The following is a 17,831-nucleotide window of genomic DNA, read 5'->3' as shown; positions in this document are numbered from 1 at the left end:
CTGGTGCCTAGTAGGTGTCCTAGTTGTGCGGAGACGCGAATTCTGCGTCCTCCTAGTATGCCATCTTGACTCCACCCCCACTTCAGTGGAATTATTGAGATTATATTTTTCCCAACTTTTACTTTCTGTTAAACAGAACTATCAGCTCCCTATATTATTTAACTCTCCTTATATAATTCTGCTACAATGAGAGATATTCAAATAGATCTTACATCCAATTAATATGTATTATATGCAATTAAACTGGTGATGTAAGAAATATCAGAAAGAACTTTAGATATATCTCCTACAGTATTCACAGTACTGAAGGTAAGCTTGTGGTCTTGGGACAAGTTATTGTTCAGATATTTCACAGTGTTTTCCTTGACGATTAGAACAAAATATCAAGCTTCACACCCCCACTACCTCTCCCTACCCCTTCCTCCACCCCGGTCATTTGGTCCGGATTGACCAAGGAGCAGGTAAACACAGATGCCGTATAGCTATGCATGATACTTAAGTAAACTTTAGTTTCTTCATCTGTAAAGTGGGATGATAATAGTACTTCTTACATAGGGTTGTTGAGTCAAATAAATGATTGAATGTACATAAAACACTTTGTAAGAGCTTAATAATGTTAGACATTATTATTAGTAGTAGGTCTAAAATAATAGCCTGAATGAAAACTATGGACTAATGTTGGATCAGTTGAATTAAATATGTTCATTTTGATGCAAATTTAAGACCACTCCAAATCTGATAAATTCAGTCATTTGTTTTCCATATACTTTTTTTGTCATCAATTGTAGGAACATTCTGTCATTGTCTTAGTCTGTTTGTGCTGTTATAACAAAAATACTGTGGGTGGCTTGAACAGCAGAAATTTATTTCTTTTAGTTCTGGAGGCTGGGAACTCCAAGATCAAGACGCTGGCAGATTCATTGTCTGGTGAGAGCCTTTTTCCTGGTTCATAGCCCATCTTGTCACTGTGTCCTTGCATGATGGAAGGGGCAAGAGAGCTCTCGGGGTTTCTTTTATAAGAGCACTAATCCCATTATGTGACCTAATCACCTACCAGAGGCCGCACCTTCTAATACCATCACAGTGGAGTTAGGATTTCAACATAGGAATTGAGGGAGGGACACAAACATTCAGTCTGTGGTGGTCAAGAAGTATATTAATAGCATAGACATTTTTTGTAATAGTTGAAGATATGCCTGGGATACTGTGTTTCAGGTGATATGATTATATTAGAACATTGGGACTTGATGTTAATTACCATCTCTTTCTAGTTCCAAGGTGCCACTTAGGTAGATAAAGCTTCTTGCAGTTTAAAAGATTGTTAATATAAATTTTCTTCACTTATGACTATTAGGGTAGGTCTAGGACATCACCTTGTCATAGAGTTCCCTGTCTGGAAAGGAGATCTTCACACTCATTTCATTATTTCCTAAAGTGTATCAGTAACCACACTGACTGTGAAGAAGGTACCCAAATGTTACCTTTTCCTGTTTTTGCCAAGGATTATGTTAACTCTGTGTCCTAATGTTGATTTGTTGATCAGAAGTTTCAACAGACTATATACCTTTCTTAATAACACCAAAAGGGAAATTAGTTGATTATTAATCTTGGATAGATAGAATATTTAAAAATTTATACTCCATTCTCAAATGATAATAAGAGGAGTCCTTGATAATGAGACTGTTGGGAATCACCTTTTGGGTAGGTGGATTTGAGAGCTGTGTGGGATTGGGGGGGAATAGGCACTACTGTAATTCATACGTGGTATCTATATAATAACTCTTGTTTAATTTGATCTATATTATAGGTGCATGATTCTATAGCAAACATTTTAAAACAATTTTATTGACTTTCACCAAAGCAAGAATTTAATTACCATTCTGCCAATTGGTCAAATTTGTAAGACTCCTCTTAAAACCAGATTTTCTGTATGATAGACGAGGAAAGCACTTGAGCATTTCAGAGAAGAAAGCACAAAAATAGAACGACAGTTGACTCTGAGAACACATAAGAAGGCGAACCAGAGCACACCATGTGGCTTTCTGACACGGAATAAAGGTCATGCCTCTACCCCTGTTGCTCTTTCCTTCCCATGTCAGTGTCAGTCTTTGTTTTGAAGAAGACACAATGGGATCCTGTCTATTACTTCTTAAGCTGGGTCAGAGTTTGTGTTTTGTCTGATTGGCTGCCTCCTCACTCTTCAGGGGGCCCAATAAGATATAGTAAATACTATTGGTGAGTGAAATTGCTGAGGGAGGAAACACACTTATTGTGCAGTATTTGTTGGGAGTTTCAGGAATAATAGAGTTTAGAGTAAGACCATGTGAAATATTGAGTAGCTGTATCAGATTGTGGCATTTGTTTACTGGTGAGGTTAGCTGCCAGTTTTCTGCAAAAAATAGTCCAAATTAGATTATTTTAGTAATTATTATTTAACATGTGCTAAGTGCCCACAGCATGTTGGCCCCTTCCTATGATATCAGAATGCACTGTGGAAGGAACTGAACTTGCTGTTGGATTTAATTAATCTCTCAAGTTAATTGCCAATATGGGCCACATTTCTTTCATGAGTAAAATTGGAGTGTGAGAAAAGGTAATGTCCCTCCCTCATTAAGCTGTCCATGTTAGATTTACATGGCAACAGTGAGGTGCATTCAGGCTTAGTTTTGATAGCTTTCATTACTGACAGCACAGAGTAAGTGGTGATCCGTCCTTCTATTATTAGATTCAACTCAATAGCTATGGCACAAACACCATCATCTCTATCAGGGAGGTTTCAAAGAGCTGTTTGTAGTTCGATGCTCAGCTTGTCGTATTTTTTCCCTCCACTAGCCCCAGACTCCTTTTGTTCTCAGAATGAGTGGGGAATTGCAGTGCAGGACACCACCTGACATCTGCCAAGAAGGGCAGCCCTTGCCAACTGCTGCGTTCCCCAGAGTAGGAATCAGTTAGTGACTCCTGTCAGTGAGGTGAGTTTGTAGATCTTAGGAACTTCCCTTCTCACAGTTACATAATGGCATGTGACATTCTCCTGCCACCACCAACTTGGGCTTGTAAAGCTCTGTAGACAGGGACTTTAAAAATGGCTGAGATGTTGTTGCTTACCTGCCCAAACTGGAAGACCAATTATGTGCCTGTCTTTTCATCAGTGTTTGCTTCTGTGGAGTCTTAGGTTGGATTCTTGGTCTTCAGACAGGGATTGGTGTGCAGGTGATTTATTAAGGGAGGGCTCTTGGGAGAAACCAGGAGGGGAGTGAGAGTATTAGGATAGGGCAGGGGAAGAAGCTACCAAGGATGTGGTTTCCAATAAAATTAGCCTGATCGCATGAGGAGCTCTGGAGCATGAATCGTACCACAGGGGCAGTCCTGCCTTGAGACAGAGCACTCCCCTTTCCACTAGTCAGTCATTAGCTATGGGCCCTGGGTAGGGGGTGGCTATGGTGGTACGTCTCCCAGGCACCTCTGGGTGAAGGGGCTCTTTCACTCAAGGGCAGTCCTTTGGAGAAGATTGGCAGCAACACCTGTAAGAAGGAATGGGCTACCAAACTGGAAAAGTGGATCCCAAAACCCAAACAGGATCTGGGTGAAGCATCAGCGACTTCTGCTAAGTGTAGAGAACACATTCTGTAGTGGGATAGGGTATTTGCATGCACACGGGAATACAATTCCCTTCAAGTTACAAAATTCTGTGGCAGAGTCAGAGTGCATTGTAATTTTATTCTCTGATTCAGTCTTTAATAAGAGACCAAGAGCTTATAGAAGGATGAAAATCACATAGTACTTTCTTTTTAGCTTTATGGGAAATGAAGTTGTAGTTATCAAGTAGACTTTCACCTCAGAAAAAGAATATGACACTTCTTAACCCCACTGAACCTAATTAATCTCATATCCCTCCACAGATTTTTACTAATGTGTTGTTAATGCCTCTAAAGGTAATTAAAGATGACAGATGAAAAAAGAGGAAGTGGGGTATGCTAAATGCCTGTGTGCTACAGTATACAGCCTCTTGTTACATCAAACGACAGGGCCTAACTTTCTGATGTAAACACATTATTGCAAATGTCAGTGCACAGACTGCAAAGATGATTACTAAAGAAATAGCAAAAGCAATAAAACATAGACAAACAACCTTTCATTGACTAAGTTATAATTCAAACTTTTATCACTATGGATGAACCATTTCATATAGAGACTTAATTTTTTGATGGTAGGCTTTTTTAATAAGACAGCAAGATGAAAGAAGCAACATTTGATGTTAAATATTAAGTACCTTAATGGAAATAATAAAACTTTTATATCTTAAACTGTGGAGGATATATTCCGAGGTTCATGTCTCCCTTCCTCTCTTCTTTCCTATCAAAAATATCAGTAGCTTACTATAACAAATCAAATTATGAAACTTTCCACTATGTAGGTTTCTGAATTTAGCCATGTGTATATTTTATAAGTAGATATTTTCTGGAGGGTGAAATAAAGACTTTATTCGCTCTGTATTTCATGTATTTTTTTACTAAAGCTTCAAGTTTGCTAAGTTACTCCTGAAAGATTCAATCTAAAGGGGAAATTTGTGGTATATATTTTATTTAAAAATGCATGCGTTTCTTTGAATGCAATCAGTTGTAGAAAAAAATTAGGAAATTAGTAATTTTTTTTCTCCAATAAGTTGGTGTTTCTTTGGTGCCTTCTTTTGATTTTTCATACAATTTCTTACATCAGAAAGGATATTTGGACACAAAAAATTGGTAATGGCACATAGCATAAATACAAAGTGTCATGCGTTACCCCTAAAATATTTATAGCCTTGGGTTCATGAAAAATGTTTAATTTCATGAAGAATTTTGTTTAGCATTTATTGTGGTCATTGACAGTGCTGTTTTCATGGTAGAATAATCTTTAAAACACTCTGGTTCAGCTGTTTGTTGAAATGACAAAAGAAAAACAATTTCCCTAAAAATGTTGCTTGAGGTTGACTTCTACTTCTAGGTCCTTTACTTTATTTAAGGAGTTCTTGGTGTCAGTTATAGAAGCTCTTTAGCCCTTTGTTAAGATGAGGTGTTTATCATCATTACCAGCACCACCATCAGTCATCACCATCACCATCACTGTCATCACCATCATCATCATCATGATCATCACCATTCTTCTCCTCTTCTTCCTCATATCTATCAGTTATTGACTATTTCTTAATGGCAATCCTAAGATGGATGTTTTACCTTTAGCAAGCTTGTCCTCTGATTTCCCGCAATTTGATGAAAAATATTTCTCATGTGGGCAGGTAGCCCATCTACAACTCATCACATATAATAATGGAGAAATCATGGACTTAGGAGTTTGACAGATCTGAGTTCCTAATTATGGTTGTAAGCAAGGTGGGTAATGTATCTGAGCTTCAGTTTCTTCACCTATCCCATAGGCTAAATAATTCCTATCTTGTAGTTCCTAGGGAAAATTAGATGAGATGGCATATCCCAAATGCTTAGCACTGTGCTGCAAATGTAGTAGTCACTCCAGAAATGTTGGTTTCTCTCCCCTTCCTACGTACCTTTCGTGTGGAGAGAAAATGATAGGAGGCATAGATAATTGCTAAATTGAATTGTATAATGAAGAAAATCCTTATTATATATTTAATAACTTCCATTTCTCATTCATGTGCTATGTTTGAGGTTGTGGTTGTATGCATAATATGCCTTATATCATTTAATTTTCAGAGCAACTCTCTGCCCTAGGCAGTTGGTAGCTCCTCATTTTCTCAGCAGTGGGAATCAGGAACTCTATTCTCTTCCATCTGCTCATCTATATGGACTTCATCAGTGGATTTTTTGCCTTCTGGCCAGTTGGAAACCCAAACAAGAGATCAGAGGAAGGGAGGAGAGTGAGGTCAGGGTATTAGTTGCCTTGGATCCCTCCCAATGGCTCTTACTTGGTCTAGCTGTGTCCCTCTATCTAAATCTCTTCTTAATATTAACTTCCCAACCAGACCTTCTCCTTCCAGGTTCTGGGCACTGCTCCTTTCCCTTCTCCATTTACAGCTAAGGATGATAATAACTCCAGAGTGTTGGCTATTCCTGATGGTTTCCCTGTATACTACCCAAAGTTTTGTAAATGGTCTCTTTTATTAAACCCTCCTCAATTTATTTTAATTAGAGTGGGCCATCTGTGTCCTGCTGGGACTCTGAGTGATAGATTAGGGGAAGCTAGGGGACATTTTTTGAAACTGCAGGTACCTAACAGGTACATAACAAATAAATTTGTTTATTTGAGGTGACTTGGTGGATGCTGGTAGAGTAGATTAGGGAGCCAAAGACACTCAAACCATTCTTGCTATTACCACTATCCTATTCTATTTTTATCAGTCTCAACTGATGTTAAGGACTTCCCTTTCACCATGGACACACTCTGTGCTTGAGTTCTTTCATTTGCAGACTCTCCATGTGGCTCCAATACTAGATTTTGCACTCCTTTAGGGTGGGAACTATTTTATTCATCTATGTGCCCTTGACACAAGTACATCACTATGCTTTAGTAGGTACTCAGCACAGCCATAATTTAATGATCCATCTGCCTACCTCTAAGAATGAGCAGGAACTGAAGTACATTGGCAGAACACATTTTGCTTCTTGACGTTGGCTTCCATAAAACCTCAAACAATATATTGTTGATGTGTTATATATGTAAACATTATATAAATGGACGAGTCTGACTATATTTTTTTTTTGGCATCTGCTAGAGGAGAAAAATTGGATAGATGCCTTGAAGGCATGGGAAGTTTTAACATTTCAGTAGCATATACTGATCTGGTTACAATTTGAAATAATACAGAACATTTTTTTTCCTCTCCTGAGTTTTTGCTTATTAAAATTTGTTCCCAAATGTTCTCAATTACCGGATATTGATGTTTCTTACTTTGAAAGCCTGATTGCAGATACCCTGGTAATAGTTTTTTACTTTTTAATTAATGATAAGCACTGAAGAAATCAGTATTAGAGCAGTTCCAGCTTTGGCTTTTAAGGGTCATAAATACAGTGTGGTAGTGAAATGCATATTATAATTGAATAACAGGATTTTTTAAATGAAGGTTTTCATCACTAATGTTTTTTGATAGGCTTACACATCAGAAGGATAAAAGCGGTAGTGCTTGGTCAATTTACTGGCTGTGTTTTAAAGTCTAGTTTGTAAGAGTAAGAATTCAGCTAACTTTTAAATTAGAATAAATTTCTTAATCTTACAAAGGAATAACAGTGTGGTATTCCCCTTCAGATATAAAAGATATATTTTTTTCTTTGCAAATTGCAAATGGCTATCAGTGTGCTGAAATACAGACAACTGGTATGAGTCCCCTGAAAGAGACACTTTCTGTAGACTGACACGAATTTCTCTTAGGGGAATTTATATAGAGTGAATTATTTATATAAAAGCCTAAGGACCTTCTGCCATGCTTTAGGGTTTGTTTGTTTGTTTTGTACATATCACTATAAAATGCCACAAGCAATCACAATTGGTCTATTTTTTAAAATTAATTAATTAATTATTTTTTTGACTGCGTTGGGTCTTTGTTGCTGTGCGTGGGCTTCTCATTGCGGTGGCTTCTCTTGTTGTGGAGCATGGGCCCTAGGCACTCGGGCTTCAGTAGTTGTGGCACGTGGGCTCAGTAGTTGTGGCTCGTGGGCTCTAGAGTGCAGGCTCAGTAGTTGTGGCGCACGGGCTTAGCTGCTCCGCGGCATGTGAGATCTTCCCGGACCAGGGCTCAAACCCATGTCCCCTGCATTGGCAGGTGGATTCTTAACCACTGTGCCACCAAGGAAGCCCAGAATTGTCCTCTTTTTGATGAGGAAAGGCTGCAACCAAACCTTTTTCAGCAGCAACCCTGATGCATCAGACATGGAGAAAATGATGACAACAGAAGTGGAATAGAGCCGTAACAGAGTTGAAGGACAACCTGAGAACTGGCATAGAGTTTTGCTAAGCCATTGAGGGGGTTCCCACCCTGCTAGTTCCCTTCTTTAAACTATAAGAAGGGGCCTAGAGGAGGGAATTGAACCTGGGGATTGGAGAGGTTATTGGAAGTATGGGCATCTGAGATGTGCTTATGATCTGCTTCCAATGATCGGTGCAGATGCTGGGTAAACTGCAGAGGAAACAATACCTAGATTTGGAATTTTTACTCTGAGTAATCAGTAGGTCTGATTTTTAAAAAATTAAATTTGGAAATAATTATAGATTCATAGGAAGTAGTAAAGAAATACACAAGGAGTTCCTGTGGACCCTTTACCCAGCTTCCCCCAATGATAATATTTGCCTAACTATAGTACAATACAAAAAGCAGGAAATTGACACTGGTATAATCTGTAGAGCTTATTCAGATTTTACCAGTTATACAGGCATTTTGTGTGTGTATGTATATTACGTGTGTAAGTGTAGTTCTATGCAATTTTATCACATGTAGTTTCATGCAGTCACCAACACAATCAAGATACTTACCTGTACCATCATCACAAGACTCCTTCCTTCTACTCCTTTATAGCCACACCCATCCCCTCACATCATGCCCAACCACTAGCAACCGCTAATCTGTTCTTGATCTCGATAATTTTCATATTTCATGAATGTTATATAAAACTAACTGTGCAGTATGTATCCTTTTGAGATTGGCTTTTTAAAAATTGCTAAATATTGTTCCATGTTACGGATATACTGCAGTTTGTTTAAACATTCACCTATTGAAGTATGTTTGGATACTTTCTACTTTTTGGCTATTACAAATAAGCTGCTGTGAACATTCGTGTACAAACTTCTGCATGAAAATAAGTTTTCATTGCTCTGGGATAAACGCCTAAGAGTACAATTGCTGGGTCATATGATAAGTCCATTTTTAATTTTAAAAGGAACCACCAAACTTTTTTTCCGGAATCACTGTACCATTTTACATTCCCACCAGCTACGTATGAGTCATTCAGTTTCTCTGCATCCTCACCAGCGTTTGATGTTATCACTCTTTTAATTTTTGCCATTCTGCAAGGTATATAGTGGTATCTTATCATGGTTTTAAATTGCATTTCTCTAATGGCTAATGATGTTGTACGTCTTTTCATGTGCTTGCCACCTGCCTATGCTCTTTGGTGAAATATCTCTTCTTGTCTTTTCCCCATTTTCTAATTGGATTTTTGTTGTTGCTGTTTTGGATTTTTGCTATTGAGTTTTGAGAATTCTTTATATATTCTAGATACTAGTCTTTTGTCAGATATGTAATGAGGTCAGCCTAGGACTTCACTGCTGCTGCCTCCAGATCAGACTGCCCATTGGTGCCTCAGAGACTGGGGCTCCTCACTGGGTCTCTATTAGGCTTCCCCTTTTCTGGTCCTTTGGTTAGAGGGAGCAGGCTCTTCCTGCTCTGGTGCCCAGTCCAGGGTATATGGGAAATAAACAGAAAACCAGGGGACTCACCACATTGTTGTCCTTCAAGTTCTGAGGTCCCTAGCCAGTGACCTTTTTTCCAGGTTTCAGAGTTCTTTTATCATTTTCTGATGAATAATTTCCAGGGTATTTAGTTGTATTTAGAGGGAAAAATGAGTAGAGCAGAGAAAAATGAATTCACACCATCTTTTTCTAGAACCACCTTGTAGATACGATACTTAAGAAGTCATTTTGTATCAAACAGCAACAGGAATGATTTTCCTGCAGATGTTATCTGACAATGTGAGAGCACTGTAAGCTTTTACTTTTTACCATTGTATCTTAAGTGGCCTTTGCATTATGGCGACCTCTTAAGATTAAAGGCTTAAAGGTGACTGTCTTTAATGCCAGTGCTTGAAAATATTTTCACTAGTTTGGGACAGAAGTGTTGTATGGACTCTGAGGCATTGCCTGTTTCCTCCTTCAGGAGCTAAGGACTCATTACCCCACCTGCTGGGGATGCTGCCCACAGACAACCCTCTTCCAAAGGCACATCTCTTTCATGAGGTGGTCTATCTCCAGTAACTCAACACTGGAGGGTATAAAGGACCCTGCCCTCTCACCCCAAAACAAGACAACCCGTGTTCATTATTCCCCACAAGTTACCATTGGAACTTCTGCCAATTCTGCTTCCTTTCTCTGCCTCCCTTTTTTTCTATAGATGTTGATCCCCAAAGCACTCCCTTAAAAACCTCCTTCAAGATAAATGTGTGAAGAGTCTGTTGCTTGGGGAATCCAACCTGCCTTAAAAGTCTTCTTTTCTGTAGGTTTTCTGCTATCTTTTCCTAAATGAAATTGTCCATGGAAAGAAATCTAGTTCTCCTAGAACTAGGATGTTTTTATTTATTTATTCTTATAATGAAGCGATGGCCACACTAGATGGAAATGCTATTTGTTTTCAAAATCTTCACTTGGAAGAATAAAAAGCTGGGATGCTAAACATTTCTCCCCCGTTTTTGAAATTTGTAAACTGTGGCTTACAATTCTTATAGATTTCTTGGGACTATCTCTTTTCATGAAGTGCCATCACCAAACACAGCCAGTTTTGTAGATGAGTGTTTCAGAAAGTTTATTTGAGTCTGCAGTCACATCTTCTGCAGTTGCTGTTAACATTTAGTTCTAGCATGCTAAGTGTATGGTCCCTGGCACTGTGTTCTCCATGTGGCATTCTAGTCTGAGTTTCTCTGCTTAATTCAGAAGTTTAGAACAAAACCATGGTAGTGGCAGTGCCATTATCTTTAAGCTTTTTTCTTAGCCACCAGCTGATTGCAGTGTGTAAACAGTAGGTTGCACATTACTCACCATGTTTACCTCCCACCAAGAACTGGTTACTCTTTCACATATCTCCTGATTTATTTCCCACAGTGCTTCTAAATTAACTATGTGGTGATTTCCTACGTACTTTAAAGTCACTCCTGTGCTTGTTCATTTAGAATTTTCTCTACCTAAATTACGGTGAACCATGGAAGAAACTTAAATAAGTCCATTGCATTTTTAAAAAAAGTTATTATGAAGATAATATATATTTGATTTTATTCAGTAAATGTGTACCTAAAGACACCATTAAATTGAATTTTTGTAAGCCTAATAAAAATGTAAATGCATTAGAAAAGCCTACTGTTCCTATGGTGAGTCTTTTCTGAAAGGTAAGTGATAAATCTTTACTTCATGTTTAAATCAGACTTTTTACTATATCAAGGTCTTCTTGGGAAGGTGAAAGTAAGCCAGGTCCATTCTCATATTTCTTTCTGAACTGCAGTATGGTTCAAATGGGCTAAAATAGAAGGTAAGGAAGGGGTTAATAAAAATAGATTTTAATAAAATTAAGGGCATTTGTTTCTCATAGAGGTTACTGAATACCTACTTACTAATAACAGTCTCCAAGAAAATGATATAATGTTGAGAAACATTTAATGAGAGAGTACATCCTCAAAATCGTTAACCCTTCCAGTTTATTAAAAGTCCATATGAGTGTCTATTACAAATATTTATTCAAGATATTTCCCTGATATTACAACATATAATACCCTCTAAAAAGTGTTCCTCTTCAAAAACTGTCTGTACTCCTTCTCTGGAGTTTGTCCTTGGAAAAAGATGGCTCAGCTTACTGGTTAGTCTTCCATTCTGTGGTATCAGTTGTTCATGGTCTCTTCATGGGTATTAAAATTATGGTAACAATCTTGAAAGTGGACTAGATAAAAATGTAAACATTTTATGATGGAGCATGTCCCTTGATCCTTTTCAGCCTGGGTTTTCTGCATCTACAAAATGGGTAAAGTAATATTTGTCACATAGAGGTCATATGAGATTCGATTCAGTTGAGAGTAGTCTTTACAGTAATAATCAGACACAGGCTGTTATTTCTGACTTTCTAGATTTTTTTTTCTGAAAATGTAATTACGACAAGGCTAACTCTTTGGTCACTGCTTCCCAGATTTTGAAACCCTTCTATAGATTTCTCTTTGGAGATTCACGATTGCCATGCCCAGAAAGCAAAGTTGGTTTGTTTTGCCTTACTATCTTTAATTTTTGTCTTTTTTTTTTTCAGAAGAGGAAACTGAAAGCTGAGGGTCAGTGGGTTAAGTCATTCATCCTAGGTCACATATTTAATAAACATCAGACCCAGGGCTATAGCCAGGCTTTCTGACTGCTAGTCATTTCTAGGAGGGGCAACACTCAATACTGTAATATGAGGACCAAGTGGATAACAGAACTGAGTGATGTGTGAACCTAATGGGAGTGATGGGAACATTGGTGAACTAGAGAAAGCACCTGCAATGATCTGGGAAGTACAACGCTGCCACCTGGCTCTAGCTAGCTGTTGCCAAGGGGGATTTCTGGTCTAGTATGCTAAGATCTGATTTTTTTTTTTTAAAGAGAGAAGCCAGAAATTCAGATTTTTATGTAAAAATATCACCACCTCCTAAAAGAAGCAAAGAGACAGACACACAAACACCAGGTGGTAGTAGCATTTTATTTTTCCTTGTTGCAGTCTGTGGCTGTGAGGTGCTTCTCTTCCCTGGCTTTGGATCCATTAGATGCTGAGTGAAGAAGATTGTAAGGTGCCTGAGGGCAGGGATTATTGTTGTGTCCCAAAATCTAGCAAGGTGCCTGCTATTACACAACGTGCTAGTACAGGCTCTTGAATGGATGAATAAAGAAGCGGTCCCCAACCTTTTTGGCACCAGGGACCGGTTTTCTGGAAGACAATTTTTCCACGGACGTGAGGTGGGGGAGGGATGGTTCAGGAGGTAATGTGAGCGATGGGGAGCGATGGGGAGTGGCAGATGAAGCGTCCCTCGCTAGCCCGCCACTCACCTCCTGCTATGTGGGCTAGTTCCTAAGAGGCTGTAGACATGTAATGGTCCTTGGCCCGGGGGTTGGGGACCCTGGAATAAAGAACCACAACAACAGCCAAAGGGTTCCTACAACATGCGTCTTGGGACCTGAGTCAGCCCACAGGTCAGCACTGTGTCATCCTTTCTACTCCAAAAATATTCAGGCAGGTGATAATTTCTAGATTGTTTCTCAAATGGAAATTATAGAAAGTCAAAGTTAGGGTGAATTTTTTTTATCTGTTTCTTGAATTACTGAAAGATAATAATTACACGAAGTACAGGTATATGCCAAACGTTTTAATAACTTAATTTTCAATGATTTCAGTATCTGAATACTTATATCTTTTAGGCATGGTGGTGTTTGAAAATTATAACTTTCTTCAAGGGAATCTCAATTCAAATGTGGCCATACTTAAGTATAGATATGAATTAATTTTTCTTAAAACATTTCCAGGGACCTCTGTTTATTATAAAGGAAGAAAAAAATGCCATATGTCACTTTGGTTGATGTTGATTATACATATATGTAGGTGTGTTGTCATGGATTCAAACACATAATTCTAAAAAGTTTAGAAATACTTTACCTACTATAGTATGGACATCAAGATTTTTCATGGGCAAAACCTTGGCTCCCTTATTTTTCTTTAAATGATAAAATATAAGCAATGATATTTAGGTTGGGTCCTCATAGCAACAACCAAAAGCCACAATTAAGTCGAAAATCAGAAACCTGAATGATAGGAACTGTGATTGTTTGTCCTATCTGTGATTGGTTTCAAAAGGTAGAGATATAGTTTAATGTAATATTTTACTCCACCCTCAGAACATGTCATTGTTCCCATTTTAATTAAGAAGATTAATAGTTAGAGAAGCACATACCCAGAAACCTGCTTACACCACGCCATGCATCCAGCCTTTGGGTAACCTGTTGAAAGCAAAACCAAACAATCGACCTCCAACCATCCCACCACAGTCCGACTTGAAGTTCAGCTTCACAGTTAAATAACTTGCCAACTTCAAATTAGCAATAAACAGCAACTCAGGATCTGTAGGGTTTATAAGCAAGTCAGAAGTGGTGCTTAGAATGATTACATTCCTAAGCTCACAGTTATCACAGCTCAGAACTAATTTTTATGCCTTAAATAAAACCAAAAGAATCTACACAAAGCACTTCATTTTCTGGGAAGGTTAAATTAAAATTAAAGTGTTCACTGGGAAGTCATCCTCTTTCAAATGCATTTCCTAAGAATCATTTACTTGAGGAGAGAGTAGCTACTGTAATTTTAATTTTTCGGGTATAAGTCCTTTTACTTTCTAACAATAGATATAGAGAGGCCACTAGTATTTTTTTAAAGTATGATATTTAAAAAATTGTTCTGCAAGGCAGTTCTTCCAGGTTTACAGATTGTACACATTTATACAGTGTGGTAATTTATTTACCCAAATGGGTAGCAGAGAGAGTCTGAAACTGAAACAGACAATATTCCAGAGAGATCTAAAGTAGGCAGTGAATAATAGCCAGAGTAGCGCCTTGGATTATGTCAGGTGTCTCCTGCAGAGTCCAAGTGATTTTGCAGCTCTCTTTGAAACATTCTACATAACATCCAGGTCAGGGTCTGGGAGAGAGAGAGAGAGAGACCCCTGGGACAGCTGTAGCCGCGGCAACTGGGTTCTTGCTGCATGCGGAGCTAAGAGGAGAGAGAGGTAAATCTCCCTCTCCAGCTTTGGCAGCTTAAATGTATTGGGGCTAGGGGGAATTCCATTTGAGATCTCCACTAACTTTCATATGGTAGGAGTCTAACAAGTTATCTCTTTGACCTTCTAGGCAGCAGATGTATTAAACTATTTTCCCATGAAATCTGTCTGGAATGAGTGCCTTTAAAATTTTTTCTAAACATTAAAAAATCTGAATTTCTAGAATCTCTTTAAAAATTGGAAAATCTGACCACACTGTACCATTATTATACCCTCATGGTCTAAATTGGCTGGATCTGAGCTGGAGCTGTGTGGTTTAGATGGGGTATGTGCTCCCCACATGACCATACACATACACTTACCCACACAACTGGTTTCACTTATTTTCTCACCTGTCTGGCTCCGGAGTACTCCTGAGTTTGCAATTCCTGTTGTGCAGACTGGTTGAAGTGATTTTATCTATTCATTTGTCTATTGATTTCCAGGCTCAGATTCCCAGTTGCTTAATGAGCATTTCTATCTCAGTGTCCCTCCACCTCCTGGCTCGACATGTCCAATGCCAAATTTTGTTCCATTCCCTCAGTGCTCAATGATATTTTAAGCATTGATCTATATTATCTCATTTAATTTTCTAAAAAGTAGGTATATGTATTTTTCTTTTCACAAGTGGGGAAACTGAGGGTATAGAGGCAGAATTCAGATTTAAGATGGTTTGATTTCAAAGTTCATTTTCAGTGTCATTACTGTTTCAGGAGGATAAGGGACTATGCCATGCTTTTTCTCTGTCTTTTTAAAATCTTTTTGCAATGTGCTTAGGAACGTGTAAGTATAATGAAACATGTAATACACTTGGTGATTATATTACTGCCTCTTCTTTATTCTCCATCTTTCAAGACATACAAAACATGTCTATATACACTGTTAGGATTGCAACTCACCATTTCCACAAGGCGAGACTCAGTCCTGATAGCAATTCAGAATGATCTAGATCAGTGCTATACAAATGAAATACAATGTGAGCCACGTATATAATGAAAAAAAAACTGATGGCCACATTAAAAAAGTAAAAGGAAGGAGGTAGAATTAATTTCAATATATATTTTATTTAACTTAATATATCCAAAATATTATCATTTCAACATGTAATCAATATTTTTAAATTATTGAGACATATTTTGTATTCTTTTTTTGGTAGTAAGTCTTCAAAATCCTGCGTATATTATATACTCCCAGCATTTCTCAGTTCAAACTAGTCACATTTCAGTTGCTGAATAGACACATGTGGCTCATGGCTACCGTAATGGGCAGCCCAGGTCTAGGTCATTAGCCTTATGTACAGAGGGAAAGTCAGGCAGAGGGGTATGGTTCCTGTGGTGGCCAAGGCACAACTCAAACTTTCTAAGCCCCGATTCATACCTCCTCCTGCAACCAATGCTGTGAGCCCTGGGATGTGCAAAGAAAGAGAGTTTTGGAATGAATTATTTATTCTTTTTTTATGGCTACAGCTGCTCAGTGTTTGGGAAACCAAGGAGTTGGGATAATTTTACTATTTCTCTCCTGCTCTCAGTGCAATTCTAGGGTTTTAATGGAGGGAGTTAGGATATGATTTCACAGGAAAGTGTTTTATCTCTTGGGGTAGTTCATAGTCCCTTGCCAGCCTGAGGTGAGATCGTAAGTCCAAATCAGTTCACTTCTAGAGGAATTTACCTTTTGCCTACCATCAGAGAGAGTGGGTGAACATACAGAGAGAAGGATGTGTAACATTGTTGGGAATGTGAAAACTTCACTGAAGAAGAAACTAAAGAACAACGCAGTAAAGTGTGCAATAAAGTCGCTAAAGTAGTTTCAGGCAGTGCCAGAATGGACAGCCTGAATGTGGAATGAAAGTAACTTTGGTTGAAGCTCTAGTAACTATGATTTGTAATACCCGGAGATGCAGACTAAAGGCAATCAATTATGTATGACCTGTTATTACTTTGTGAAAACTGGTCCTGGATTGTTTTATTATTTGATAGTGTTTTTCCAGGAAAAATAAGCTTTCTTTTGCTCCCATTTTTCACTGAGATAGATGCAGAAAAACTCAGAACTGTTCTAGTGAGCATATATTTCTAGCTAGTCTACCTATCTGAATTTCAGGTTGTGATGATATGGTCATAAAAATGTGCCCTGGGCACATTTTTGGCTGATCTTAGCTGAAAAGCATTTTTTAACGCCGCATGATGAGATTTAATGACTCTTGTATTGCAGGTTGGGGTGCTCTGTCAGGAAAATGAAATAATTCCATTTGGATTCTTTTTCTATGCTGGAAGCCCTCTGAGTTTCCCTTATTAAAATGCCAGAAAGTGCTGTTTAAACATATGGTCTGCACTTCAATTGTTCCATAGTCTCCTGTTATTATTTTTATTCTTTATAGAGCACCCAGGTACCTGAGGTATATTTCTCATATAGAAAAGAAGGGACCCTGCCCCCTTGAGCTTTCATGTTGTGTAGACTAATTCAGCACAAATGAAAGATAAGGCATGAAGAAGGCATTGGCAATCACTGGAGTGGTTTTGAGAAGCTGGTCATGGCCATAGTTTGACATGCTTTCTGGTTGTCCTGCGACTAAGCTGAACTTTTCTTCATCTGTTCCCTGTGGTTAGTCGCCTTCCCTGTGGCTGACAGTATGGGTAGAGCTGTTTAATACAGAAATGGGGAAGCAGCTTTGGGAATTAACAGGCTCCCAAATGGTTCTGAGGTTAGAGTTCTCTCAAATAGAGCAGTCAGGGACTTCCCTGGTGGCGCAGTGGTTAAGAATCCGCCTGCCAGTGCAGGGGACATGGACTCAATCCCTGGTCTGGGAAGACCCACATGCCATGGAACAGCTAAGCCTGTGAGCCACAACTACTGAAGCCTGTGTGCCTAGAGCCCGTGCTCCGCAGCAAGAGAAGCCACCACAATGAGAAGCCCATGCACGGCAATGAAGAGTAGTCCCCCTAGCCGCTACTAGAGAAAGCCCACGTGCAGCAACGAAGACCCAACGCAGCCAAAAATAAATAAATAAATAAATTAAAAAAAAAAAGAGCAGTCAGCATTTGTTTATTTAGCTAACTCTGATCCCCTGAAGTTATATATATATATTTTAAAATTATTAAGGTAAAACACACACACCGTAAAAGTTTATAAAGTATGCTGATCTTAAGTTTACAGCCTGATGTTATTTTTAAATACATATATATCTCTGTGTAACCACCGTCTAGATCAAGGTAGAGAACCTTTTAAAGCTCCCCAGCAGGCTCTTTTGTTTTCCTTCCAAATGTTTTCCAAATACACTCCCTCAAGAGGTAACTATACTATTTTGATATCAAC

The 17,831-nt window shown here is 38.5% G+C and overlaps 1 protein-coding gene across 10 annotated transcripts in view; it reads left to right on the top strand.

The window, feature by feature from the left end:
* Positions 1–17,831, top strand: part of FHIT (fragile histidine triad diadenosine triphosphatase) — a 1,509,753-nt gene that overhangs the window by 237,557 nt on the left and 1,254,365 nt on the right. For 7 of the 10 annotated variants that reach the window (XM_036870236.1, XM_036870237.1, XM_036870239.1 and 4 more), the window contains exon 3: positions 877–927. The exons of the other annotated variants lie outside the window; for them this stretch is intronic. The gene's annotated coding sequence lies outside the window, so the exon portion shown is untranslated. The remainder of the gene's footprint in view (positions 1–876; positions 928–17,831) is intronic. 10 annotated transcript variants of the gene reach the window in all.

Source organism: Balaenoptera musculus, chromosome 11 (assembly GCF_009873245.2).
Source record: "Balaenoptera musculus isolate JJ_BM4_2016_0621 chromosome 11, mBalMus1.pri.v3, whole genome shotgun sequence".
NCBI classification, from domain to species: Eukaryota; Metazoa; Chordata; class Mammalia; order Artiodactyla; family Balaenopteridae; genus Balaenoptera; species Balaenoptera musculus.
This window is presented reverse-complemented; position numbering and strand designations above follow the sequence as displayed.